The following is a 13,336-nucleotide window of genomic DNA, read 5'->3' as shown; positions in this document are numbered from 1 at the left end:
GTCTTTTCCTTCTCTCAGGTCCAACATTCTCTCCTGTGTAACTCAATACATAATTACGCTTTGCAAGTGTTCTTCTCCTCCCATGAAGACTACAGAGGGTTACTGGGTCCAAAGGCAAGAACAGGCAAAATAACAGTATGTGACAGCACAATGATATACACATCTTTTTAATTCTTGAGTTTATATATAAATATAATAAATTCAATAAAAACATTTCCCCCCCCCCACCCAAATAACACAGATATAATGAATTCATACAAGACTAAATAATCTGAAAACGCCACAGGGATTATATTTAAATTAGATGCTCCATGTATAATGCTGGTTAAAACATAGATTCCATAATTTTTAAATAAGTAACACAAACTATGACAACAATTAGCACAATGGTTGCACAAGTAACATCAGTCAGTGTTCACAGCCGGCCTGTGCACAGCTCTATGAAATGCCTTACCTGGAGTCCCCTTCACTGAATGGCCTTTTTGCTGAGTCTGCCAACATGACAATAAGAGAGATGTGCCAGGGCACTGAAAGATGCAGAGTGAGGCTTAGTAGGGAAGACTCAGTACTTTTCTACCTGCTCACTACACAGTTCTTTGGAGTCTGTAACATCCAGCCAGCATCACCTCTACATGAATAAGTATTGATTAAACCAAGACTAAAATCTTCTAGAATCCACTGGCAAAAAAACCCAAACCAACCTTTTCCAAAACCAGATACATTATTATTAAGCAAACAATCAGTTACATTTGCACTATACACACACAAAAATATGACTCTATAAGACCTGATCCCTACCCAGTCTAATTCCCTTAACATTGCTATATTATACCTGAATTAAGCTGTCCTGGAGATGACTGAGTTTCTTGTAAAAACTACAGACATGAAAATGTAGTACCACAAAAGAACCAGACTCACAAAGGTGCCATTGCTACCCCACGTCATACCACGACTGCTGCTGTGTGGGCACACACAGCCCACAGAGGTTCTGTACTCCACACCAACGTTACAGCTTTAGCAAAAGCAGCCTTGCAATAAAAGGGTTCCAGAGGCTGGTAGGCACTGATATTCATCTCTATTCCAGATTCAAATGGAAGTCTAGCTTGCCCCTGCGTGAGCAGCACAGTCATACCAGGGAAAAATCTGGCCTCCATCCATAGAAAGGGACCATATAGTCAATTCACACCAACAGCAGAAAACAGAGCCAGATCCAGCCCTAACAGCTAACACACTCATATTTTAATAACAGATTGTAAATAATAAAACAACACTTCTCCTATCAACAGCAGTTTCAATTCCAGAAGCTTAATACAATTTGTTTTAAATCTGTGCCATAGCAACCTTTATTAAAGTCAATGTCATCTGTAAGGACTAAGTTAAAATAAAATGTGGGCCAAATGTATCAGACATTAGTTCCCTTTGATACAGAGCTCAGAACACTGACTGTATGTCATCCTAGATATGGTATGAGTTGCATACGTTGCAGCCAGCAACATATTTTAAACCAGGCCTCTCCAAAATACTTTCCCTGATCATCTGTTTTGAGTATTTGTCTGAGATGGTGAAGGTCAAATGAAAAGTGTGAAAGGTTTCTTTCGGCTTACATCAAATTTATATCCATATGCTAGAAAATGAGCACTATTCAGGCCCAGGGAGAGAAGCCTCAAGAGTTTGTTAAAATATGACAGTGTTTTAGCCGGTCAATTTAAAGGCACATCCAAGGGACAACAGAAGAGACCATTCCCTCTGGCTGTGGAAGCTGTGTATGCCCACGTAGCCATGAATATCACTGTGTGTGAGAGACACTGACCAGCACTGAGGAACTTACTGTGACAGAACTACAGCAAAAGTAGTCAACAATTTATCCTTTTATTTTCAGAACGGGCTCAGAGGGCACAGTGCATCTTTATGTCACACAGGTACCGAACGAGTCTCCAGACTTAGAACAGACATATTCCTACAGTCTCCAGGGTAAGCGTAGGGGTAGTGAGCTTCTTAAATTTAGATTATGTAAGGTCGTGTGCCTCACTGCATTATGTTTTATATACACGTTATATCTCACTGCACTATAGTGCACCCTGTGAACTCCTAATGAGCATTACTCCCGCAAATCCAGGCAGCACCCCCCTTTTGCAGCTGTTTCAGAAGAAGAACAAATATCATATGTACATCTAATAGTTATCGAATGAGGTCAATCCTGCCAAATGTCCTGACATGGTCTAAGAAACACAGAAGGACATCCCACCTGCCCGAATCGGCCTCTTGCCCGAGCAGCACCGAACCACCCGGCCAGGGAACGCGCTCCTTGTAGAGGCAGAAGCCGCGAATGCAGGAGCGAAGCGAGTCTGCAATGCAGAAGCGCTTCCCGGAGCTCATCAATGATCCGGGGGAGACGGGGCGGGGGCAGAGCCGGCAGCCCTGCCCGCATCCCCGGCACGACCCCCGCGGCACGGGGCGGGCGGGGTTCCGAGCGCCGGCCGTGCCCTGACGGGCTGCGGCCGAGGGCGCTGCCCGCCCGCGGCTCCGCGCAGCGACAGCTCCTGCGGCCGGGGCGCCGCGGGCAGGGCAAGGGCACGGCAGCGCCGACGGCACCGGCCCGGCCGCCCGCGGCAGGAGGAGTGGCAGCGCTTACCTGCTCCCGCCGCTCCTCCCGCGAGCCCTCGCTAACCGAGCTCCATCTTCCTCCGGCCGGGAGGGGGAAGGGGGGCAGGGAGCCAACCCAGCGCTGCCGTCCCCCCCCCCCCAGCTGCCGCTTTCCGTCACCGCTGTCCCCCGCCCGCGCTGCCCGGCGCAGCGGCCGCCTCTCGCCCGCCCTGCAGACGGCACCGGGAGACGGAAAGCGAGACCCACCTCCCGCCGCCGCCTCCTTCTCATGAAGTCACCGGCCGCAGGGCCCTCCCTCCCCCGGCTGCCCGCAGCGGCCCGGGGAGCCGCGCTCCGCCCCGCTCCGCCCCGCGGCACAGCACGGCCCTGCCCGCGCCGCCTCCCTCCCTCCGTGCTCGGCCTCCCGGACGGTGCTGGCGGCCGAGCGCGGCCCGGAGCGGCCCCAGCCCCCGGCACCACGAGCGCTCCTCCGCCCCCCGTGGATGTCCCGCGGCACGGGGAGATGGGGAGCGTTGCTTCCTTTCCGTGCCCATGCTCGTTCTGGAAATCGCCATGCCCGGTTTGGCCCACTGCAGAGTGGGGTACGCTACAGTAAGTTACTGCTGTAGATGTGCATGCTATTTCGACGTGAAAGTCTAATTCAGGTTACAGTAACTTCTCAACTAACCTGGTTCCAGCTATTCCAGTGTGCACACAGGTGTGTTCTGTCTCACTAGGTTAAATCTACCTCCCCCACACCAGAGCAGTCTTTCGCTGTTACTCTTCCAGTAACATTAGAGTTGAAAAGGAAATGGATTAAGGAATATACCTCTAGAACTAAGCACTCCATTTTTTCACTTACTATGACAAAGCCAGAAACATGCAAGACTAAGAACAAGGCAAAACATGTGGGATAGAAGGAAAAAAAATGACAGGTGTACCTGTCCCTTGTCTAGAAACACAAAGAATTCTCACCTAAAATCAGCCTACTTCAGATGATGTGCAATCAGTGACATACACAGCAACCCCGAATCAGTAAGAAACACCAGCTGTAAACAATGTATTACATTTTGCATCAACACACCCAAAGAAGTACATTTGGTGACACAGGAAGGCAGTTTTGCAGATATGCATTTTCATATAAGCAAGTGAAGGTTCATGGTTAGGGAAAAAAAAAACAGATCTATTTCTCTGATAGAGCCTCAACATCAGTTTAGAATATTGTTGAAAGCCCCAAAAGAATCTCATCTTACCTTTGAAAAATATTTCCTTCTGCAGCTAATGTGAAAAAAACAGGACAGGAAAAAAACATTTGAAAAAGTTCCCAACAGTTGTACACATAAACTTTTGCTGTAAATGCACTGAACTATTAGCTTTTGGCAAACCATGACAGGCAAAAACCAAAACAGTTTTGGTCCAACAGGGCCTGCACAAAATGAACTCTGATTGTTTGCCCCTCACATTCCTCTATTTTCCTTAGAGGAATTCTTTATGCTCATGATTGAAGATTACTTCACTCCAAAACCAAAAAAACCCCATGAGCAGAACAGTTCCTTGGTTTCTTCACCAGTGCAAGGTCCAGCATTCTTTAAACACGGCAAAGAAAAATGAATTGTGAAATGTATGGACAACACACTCAAAAAGAACCATAATTACAGAAAGACATACTTATTTCCTTTAGGTGCCTGTCTGTACAGATTATCCTACAGGTGATTCCCAGCCAGGAAGAGTTCTCTCTGTAAAAGGAAGAACAGTTTAACAGTTTTGCTGAAATCTCTAGTCCGTTTGCCTTGCAAAGGAAATTAATTAGTGAATATGTGACCCTCAGGTGGCTGCTCTAGATCTCCCAGGACTAAAAATACTCTAAAAGTAGTCAGAGAAGCTATGCAGTGCCAGATATTCAAACAGAGAGAGATGTGAAGGCTCTAGCTAGCCACACAGAGCTGGGGACTCATTTAGATGGTCGCTGCACAGGAAGGGGCCAGTGGTCTGCCAAGCAAAGCCAGAGATGCCAGCAAAAGTCTGAAGGGCTTAGCAAAGGAAAGGGTGGCCAGGTACATGCAAGAAGAGGCTATCCTTTGAGGCCTGAAAATTCCTCATTCTTCATCTTTTCTTCCTACAAGCAAAACTTTCATTTATGCCACCAGTATGGGAAAACAGATGTCTTTCTAAGAAAGTCCCAGTGAAGTGCGAGAATGCAGAGAGGCTGGATTTAGATCAAGTATACTTTGGGGCTATTATGTTCAACCTCCATGGAAGTGGTAGTATCTCACAGTATTTCACAGAAAAGAGTTATTTTGTAGAAAATTATAAAAACACAGAATTCATAACATTTAGCAGAAAAAATGAGCTTAAATGAAAATCTGCTGAATCCTCAGCTTGGGGAACGAGGTTTCCTCCATAGCATTTGCTGTATATCTCCTTGACATACTTCGAGGTTTTCTTCAGCCATCATACTTTTTTCTTCAGCCTATCCACATTTCTACACCTAACTGGATGCAGGAAGTTCTTTAGAGGACCACAGATGTGCTGCAGCTAAAAAAAATTATATAAATACATATATCTATGACAAAAAAAAATGGTGGAATAAGGTACCTAATCAGGCTTCATTGGTCTGTTAGGTATTTTGCCTTTATAAAACAACTTTGTTTCTATTCCATGTCTTTTCTCTTTAATATAATGAAGCATCCACTTTAATCTCCCCCTTCAGAACACACAGAAACTGGGGCAAAGCTGTTAAAGACAAGGTATAGACTACAATTTAAACTATATCCAACAGAAATGCAAATTGGATCCCTTTCCATTGCAAGTGATACTAAATACATATGGTAAGCACAACACACAGTCCTCTTATTTCTGCTAATACCTATCACAGCACATGTCACATCACAGCACAGCTGAGATGGCCACGATGCAGAGTCTCACCATACAAGTTCAGAAAGCTTCAACCCACACAGAGTAACACCTCACCCCTGCAGAAGGCTGCCAGCATCTGCTCCTCTTGCTCTCCAGCCCAGCCTTTTACACCCCTGATGTTGATGCATTGCCCTGTGTGCCCTCTGCTCCCTTTGGTGGCTGCTCAGTGCCCTGGGCACTCCCTGGCTCATTGCTGCCAGTGCTGCTCACAGCTGTGCCCATCCCCAAGTACCACAGCCTGGGTACCCACACATACCCATCTGCATGACCATTAGAGACTAGATGCAAATGGACAGACAAAAGTTTCATCTTGCATACCAAGATAGAGATGTTTATGCTTAGAGTCCAGCAATAAGTGGTTCAGAAACTGTAGCTCTGTCTAATACAGCAAAGACACAGTCAACTCTCCCCAAGAAGAGAAACTCCTCTGGCCATCTTTTATGGCTGCTACATGAGAAATAGCTCTTAGTAATGGTAGGTCTGTAGCACCTGGAAATTTTATAATGAAATACCTCTTAATAAGAAGAATTATTCTATTTCAACACACAATATCCACAGAAAAATATTTCCTTGAAGGTTTAAGAAGAGTCTTCTTTAACTATAGATATAAATTAAGGCTTTAAATAAATAAAACCACAGACACAAGGAGGCCAGTTAAAAAAAGCAAGAAGAACATACATTATGAATATTTAACTTGAACTAGAAAGGAGGGGTATAACTATTTTTTAGCTGGTTTTGAGTAGTTGTAGCTAGTAGTACATAAAATTAGGGTTACTATGAGTTGCTGCTTTCCCTCCTTATGGTTATAGAAATCAAATCATCAAAATCTTTGCTGCTCAGTCCTGCACTGCTTAAAGCACACACTGCAGGCCAGGACAAGAAATCAGACTGGTTACCTCTTCTTCCTTCTGACCTGTGAGACTGGGACCAAGAAGACGTTATTTCCTAATTAATTTGATTTTTAAATCTCATTATTATTGTCACTGAAATCAGCAGCATTTCTTGCCAGCCAATTGCTTTTACGACTTGTTGACTCTGTAAATATCTACTCAACAAGAACACATTTTTCTGTCAGGTCAGCTGGGAAGTTTATTTCTCCTGTCATTACATCAGATTACTATTTTACAGTTAAAGACAGATTGTTATCATCCTTCAGAGACTTAAAAATAATACAATATGGTTCCTGACACTCTCAAGCAGACTGATAAACACCACCCACACAATTAGCAACACTTTTTATGCAGCATGCAAGAAGATTTGTTCTACAGATGTTTTGGAGTTAATTCTGCAGTGAAACCTGGTACAGAACAGAATCACCATGGCATGACACTTCTGCACTGAAACTTGCAGCAAATCTGCAATGCCTTTGCAGTTTACTGTAGAGAAAAACAGATCTGGAAGTTGTTTGTCACAGACAAAGGTGGCATAACATTCCAATTGAAATTTTTTATTTCTAAATCAAGTTGAGTAGCTAAAAGGTCAGCACTGCATGATAAGGAACACAGTAAGCTTTCCTGATTTATAAATAATATGGGAAAGTTTTGTTTTGTGAGAGTGACCACACTTTTGGCTGATATTTCAGTAATGGAGTAAACTTCCTAATCCACTGGATCTCCATGAACATAGAGGTCTTTCAGTATAAAATTCAGAACTTGTAGAAGATAACTGCCTATGTGCTATGACTGAGTACTTGGAACAGTCAGTTCTGGATATGGACAATAATCCAGTAATGAAGATCATCTCAGCTGTCTTTAATAGAGCATTACCATATTGCTGTGAAACAGGGAACTTGTTCATTTACCAGATAAACCAAGAGTAGTGAAAGAACATCCCTGAGCCTTCCCAACTCCTCCTGAATTGCAAGCTCCTAATATAATTTTCACATCTATGCAGATTGGCAGAGCAATACTGTTCCAAAAAATCATAGAACCAATTAGCAGACTTGTGGCAATTGGTTTGAAAAGAAAGAAGCTACAAATTTTAGTAACTAAAAGCTTTTACAAAGTCCTAAGTATTAAAAGTGGGAGATAGATTCTGCTCAGTTTGCAGGAGCCTTGGAAAGAGCAAAGAAAACACTGTCTTTCAAAGGTAGTAGCAATGTCAAATATTTTACTACTGAAAGGTAAATTTTCTTTTGGATTATTGTGTTCAGCCTGAAAACACTATCTAGGAGCAGAAACTGAAGAGAGTCAGAAAGATGTAAAGAAGAACAGACTTATATGTGAAGAGACCGTACAAACTAAATAGTTAATAGGACAACAGTGGTGGGCTTCTGTTATCCTCAGTGGGGAAATCCAAAGAAGGATGTTATTAAAATGAACCCCAGTGACTGAAATTACAATACTTCCCCTTCCCTTTTAACACCTTAATTGCATGGCTGTAAGAGTAACCTAATGGTCCAAAGACTGCTTCAGGCTTGAAGCAGAAATTATACATTGGTAACTGAATTAGCAGTTGTCATAGGGATTTTGGGCACCATTATTCACTGTATGTACATACAGCTCCTACTACATTGATGTGGTTACAAACACACTGAGAGGAAAGCTGGCCCATTATGTGAGCATTGTTGCAAAAAGATTATCTGATTTCTCATCCTAGATGGATGAAATAGAAGTTTTCAACACTGATTCATTGAATAACATGAGAGAACACACTGCTATTAAATCAAGGCATGGCACAGACCAAGGGGCTACAGGGAGCAATTCCCATTCCCTTGGAATCCTCTGCTTCAGAGCATGGACAGGACTGGCAATGAGGCCATATGGACTTCATTCATGCCATGGATGGATCCATGGTTAACCACACACACAACTTAATCTCTTCAGAGATCATTAATGCCATCTAATACAGGAGCCATCTAATACAGGTGTCCAAATTAGAAGCCTGCACTCATTATAGTCACAGAGCCTTTAGAGGACTCCCAAACCTAAACCTATCACTCTCCATTGAGTGTTAAAGAAGGCCAGACTGCTGCTGCAAACACTTCAGTATAAATTATTATATTTCCACTAGCAGCAAAATACAGTGGGTTTTTTGTAAAACTCTGCAGGAGGGAAAAACACTGGCTGAGGAAGTACCAAATGAAAAACCACAGAACACCTCGCTTTTGAGTAATGGCACAGTATATACCTGCATCAAGGCTTTACAGGCTCACCCTTCCTGATGAATACAACTGAAAATGAAAGAACAGCTCCCTGGAAACATTACCTGCAGGGATGTCTCATCACCAGATTCTACAGCAGACTTAAAACAAGGTCATGAGATTAAAAAGTGTGAAGGACAGAAAGCCAGAAGACATGGAAATGCTTCATCCCTTCCTGGAGCATCTGCCACCTATCTCACGAGGAGGAGAAGGTGACATTTGGGAACACTGCAGCTCCATGGCAGAGCACAGGAACCCAAGAACACTCTGTGTGATGCATGTAGGTCAGTGGAGCATGGAAGAGAATGGGATTTCTGAAAGCCTTCTAAGCAGCAGCTGAGGATCAGCTGTGAAACCAGTCCTATGCAGGTTTGTGACAACACTAGTGACTGACAATTACTAATGTACAATTACTCAACAGCAATGAAATATCACAGCCCGGTGTCACATAAACAGTAGTGGTTTTTACAGGAACTATGAAAACAAGATAATAGGAAACCCCCCGATATTTTAAATAGAGTGGAAAATTTGCCCACAGAAAAATAAAAAAGTTAATTACCAACCATCCCAATCAGAAATTAATCTACTGCAATAGCAGGTTTGCTCTTCTTCCCATCAGTTAGAGAAGGAAGGTAACCTAAGAAGTGCACAATTAGGTGTACATAGAGCTAGTTTTGCCACTGTTAGCTCAAGATCCAGAACCATGGCAGAGTGCTACACATTTCAAGACCAGCTCATAAAAGAATGTTTCTTGCTTTACCCCACAAAACTCAAAACCACAGAAAATAGTATTATTCAGATAAGAGATGTTGTAAAACCCCACTTCAGTGGTAACCAGTCCCTAAATCAGCCTTTATGTTCCTGCTCAGTTCTTTCCCCAAATAGAACAGAAAATAAAAATCATCACTTCCTTACTCCTCCCAGACACTTAAAAAAAGAAAATTAAAATATTGCAAACAAATGACTGAGTACTAACAGGCAGTTAATGACCAATACTTAGTTGCCAACACCTCCTGATTACAAGCATGTGTTTACCCTTTGGCTCAGCACAGGGCTATTACTTGCCCCTGGAGAGGAAAGGAAGGTTTTATGGACAGAAACAGCGAGCAGGAAGTTCTTTATATCAAAGGAGACAAACCTGTTTCTTAAAAAAACCCTGATGTGCATCTCAAAACACAGAAGGACAGGATGCTTTCTAAGGCCAGTCATTACTGTGGGGTTTACTCCAGGCTGAAAATGACTCATTTATCCAGTTCTCTGGTGAAGTTCAGAAACTGAACAGTAAGAGAGAAAATCCTGTCTTTATTGCTGCTCTTGCATTTCTCAGTTCTTATTCCCTTCTCCTCAAGCAGGATCAGACCATATGCTGACTAAAAGCAATCAGAGAATACATTTGAGCAAAAGATTCTACAGCATTAGCCCCATCCCCTATGTTAGGCCAGTTTTCCACACTTTCCAGTGCTGCCAAATCCAGTAGAGCTTAGCCCACGTGTACAGACTATGAAAAGTGGGCAGCTTCTACCAACAGAATTTACTGAACATGTTACCTAGAAAAAAAAAATCTCACAAAAAAATTCAGCTTTGGCTGAGAGTACAGAAGACCTAATTAAATAGTTGGGGTTTTTTCCTTCTCTCCAGGAAAAGAGCTAAGTTCCATCAGAGGTTTGCGGATAGAAAGGATGTTTAATGACAACACCATAGAACTCATCCAGTTTGCTCTTACACATAATGCAGACGTTCTTAACTGAGAGAGGGTCTGTGAATTGGAGATAAGATTTTATCCTCTGAAGAAGTGACTTTTCAACAGTTACCCCATTTGTGCTGATTTTGAGTTGTGGGTTTTCAGTTTGAAGGGAGCACAGAGCACACTATATGGCTGGAGTTTACTTCAGGACACTTGCCTATGAGTCACCACAGTAATTTTGTGACACTACTGAGCCAACAAGCACTCCCTGGGCAGATGGGTGGATGCCACACATCAGTACAGGATTTAATGACAGGAGGAATCCCTGGACAGATGGGTGGACACCACACAGCACTCCAGGGTTTAATGACAGGAGAAGCTCACATGCAGCAGTTTCAGGGTTTGCAACGTGCAGAACTTTGCCAAGCACATGTTCAGGAGGCTGGATGCTTCCTGGAGACACTGCTCTCAAAGCCAGAGGCTTTACTTGCACATGCACATTTGGTATGTGAGATACTCCCAAACAAGCCACAGCCCAGGTCCCAGCTCTAATCAGGGTGCTCAAGCAGAATGAAACAAGAGTACCAAGTCTTCACATTACACCGTTCCAATTTTTGGGAGAAACTCAGGATGTATCCAGGGTGTTTTAGAAGCAGAAAGAAAGGAAGAGGCAGAAGGACAGTCACATATCCAAGTTTCTCTCCTGCTGCAGATCAACTTAAGCTGAAAGGACTACATCTGATCTTCCCACAGCAGCCGCTAAAAACATTCCTGTGGCAAAACCAAAACTCATCTCTCTGCTGATGGGAGAGAAGAAAAGCAAGTAGCACAAAGAGAGAAAACAAATAAAAAGAAACATAGTGAAAAATTAATTTCCTAAAAGACAGCATTCAAGATGGATTGCCCTCCAATACAAGGCAGGACCTTTGAGACATGAGTTGCAATTGTACGTGTGACTAAATGCAAGAGGCACATGGATAGGGTTGATACTGACTGTGGGGAAGTTAGCACCAAAAGCCTCACATAACACAAGATTAAGTTCTCAAATGAATAGGATTCTTGTACATATAAAATTCAGGGATCTCTAGGTATTACAGAAAAGCACATCTTGTGCCTCTAGATTTTCATGAAAATGGTTCTTGTGTAATTTAAGAGGGTTCTCCCTGAGACACCTCCTGATTGACACTGCTCTAACTGATGACACTTCATGGAAAGTAATTAGACATGTATTCACTTTGGTGATTTCAGTCTGTCAACATCTGTTAAGACTGACTTCATTTAAAATTAAACTTTCTTAGGGCAAATATATTTTTGCCATCAACTAGAATTCTTTCATATAACTACAGCCAGAACTTGCACTGGCAAGCCTGAAAATTTTATAATTAAACCAAAATATGTATACACACAGGTAGAACAGAGAGAGCAGAGTGACAGCAATGTCTGTTGTGTGGTGGTTTTGGGGTGTTTTTTTCCCCTCTATTGTCATGCAAGGATGTTATTTTCTGACACGTGTACACAGCAATGTACAGCTGTTCACCATGAGCCTGGATTCTACAGTTGCAATAAAATATGATAAGACTAATTTTCACCAATTTTAAATAGAGAGGAATTACTATCAACAAACATTAAACATTTCACATATGCTGGTTTGGCCCTGCACATATGGTGCAAGTGTATCACTGTGGTGTACACAGGTCTTGAGATGCAGGTTGGAGCAGTCCACAGGGACACAATTTATTTCCAGAGATCATTATTCTTCTACAACTAACACACAACAGAATAGAATGAAATCAGCTTGCTGTAGAGTTTGCCTTTCCTAATTTTGGCTTTTCTGTTTCTGGGACTGCTACTGTTACTCCTCTGAGATTTACCAGCACATTGCTCACAGCCTGAAGAGCAGAAAGCACATAGCACAGGAGAAACAGTCTAACACACTTCACACATTATTCCAGTAGATGGGTCAGAGGCGCTCTCACCTTGATTTTAAACAAAGAAACACAACACAATGGGGCTTATACCTCGTTTTTACCACAATGTATATGTCATACCAAGTGGGAACCCTGCAGGAAGACTGAAATCAGCCCATGAGACTGATTTCACTACCTTCAACAAGAGTTCAATTTCTGAACCAGCATTCTTTCTTTCCCTGCACTCAGCAAAAAGATTAAGCCTTTATTGAAAGGAAAAAAATAGCTTTTTAAATTATAATATGCTCTCATTCTCACAATTGTCTACAGAAAGTGTTCCAGTGGCCTTTGGGACTGAGAAATTTGACCTGCAGTTACAGGTTCTTCTCTTACTTTGATCCCAAGTGCCTCAAATGGCCTAATTAAACGTATCCAGTAAGTGGCATAAAGGCTGTCTTGCTCTGCTGAACCTCAGAGGGTAAAAGAAAGCATGAACATCATCTTCTGTGGAAGGCAATCTACTCCATACAACTGATGCACTGGTCAGAAACTCTGTATTTCATTGTTTTGATGCTGGCAATTAATTGCAAACTACTTATTATAACAGAAATCTCTTAAGGTTAAGAACACCAGAATGTGAAAAAAATTTTGTCTGTATTTTGATGTTTATATATAATATATATTATATATAATTATACCAATAAAGTATATTTAACAGACTTAGAATAGCTATTCCCCTAACTAAGAGAGTTGTTTGGCTTAGGTGAACCATCTTTGTTAAAATGATCATCCAAAACCTACTCAAACACTCCCTAGAGTTGACTTGTATTGATTCTCCATTCTCCTGCCTCTAAAACAAATTCCAGAAGTCACACTAAAATTAAAACCTAACTGGACATAAATATAAATAACTGCTTCAGTCATCCTTAGTCCCTTTTACTCATGTCAGCTCACAGATAATGTTCTAGAAGTGACAGAAAAATCTAGGTTGGAAGGAGGGTAGCTAGTCCAGCTTGCTGATCAAATTCTAATGTTAAATTTACCATAATACATTGTTATTTTATATTAAAATTACCAGGCAACTAAAGCATGTGTTTACACCCA

The 13,336-nt window shown here is 42.3% G+C and overlaps 1 protein-coding gene across 4 annotated transcripts in view; it reads right to left on the bottom strand.

The window, feature by feature from the left end:
- OTUD7A (OTU deubiquitinase 7A) overlaps window positions 1-2,889 on the bottom strand; it is a 98,696-nt gene extending 95,807 nt beyond the window's left edge. For 3 of the 4 annotated variants that reach the window (XM_059482013.1, XM_059482010.1, XM_059482012.1), the window contains exon 1: window positions 2,633-2,861. The gene's annotated coding sequence lies outside the window, so the exon portion shown is untranslated. Of the gene's footprint in view, window positions 1-2,632 lie in introns of all 4 variants that reach the window. The other variant, XM_059482011.1, reaches the window with a different exon arrangement.
- Between the last annotated feature and the right edge of the window lie 10,447 nt (window positions 2,890-13,336).

The sequence above is a fragment of the Ammospiza nelsoni genome, chromosome 14 (genome assembly GCF_027579445.1).
Source record: "Ammospiza nelsoni isolate bAmmNel1 chromosome 14, bAmmNel1.pri, whole genome shotgun sequence".
NCBI classification, from domain to species: Eukaryota; Metazoa; Chordata; class Aves; order Passeriformes; family Passerellidae; genus Ammospiza; species Ammospiza nelsoni.
This window is presented reverse-complemented; position numbering and strand designations above follow the sequence as displayed.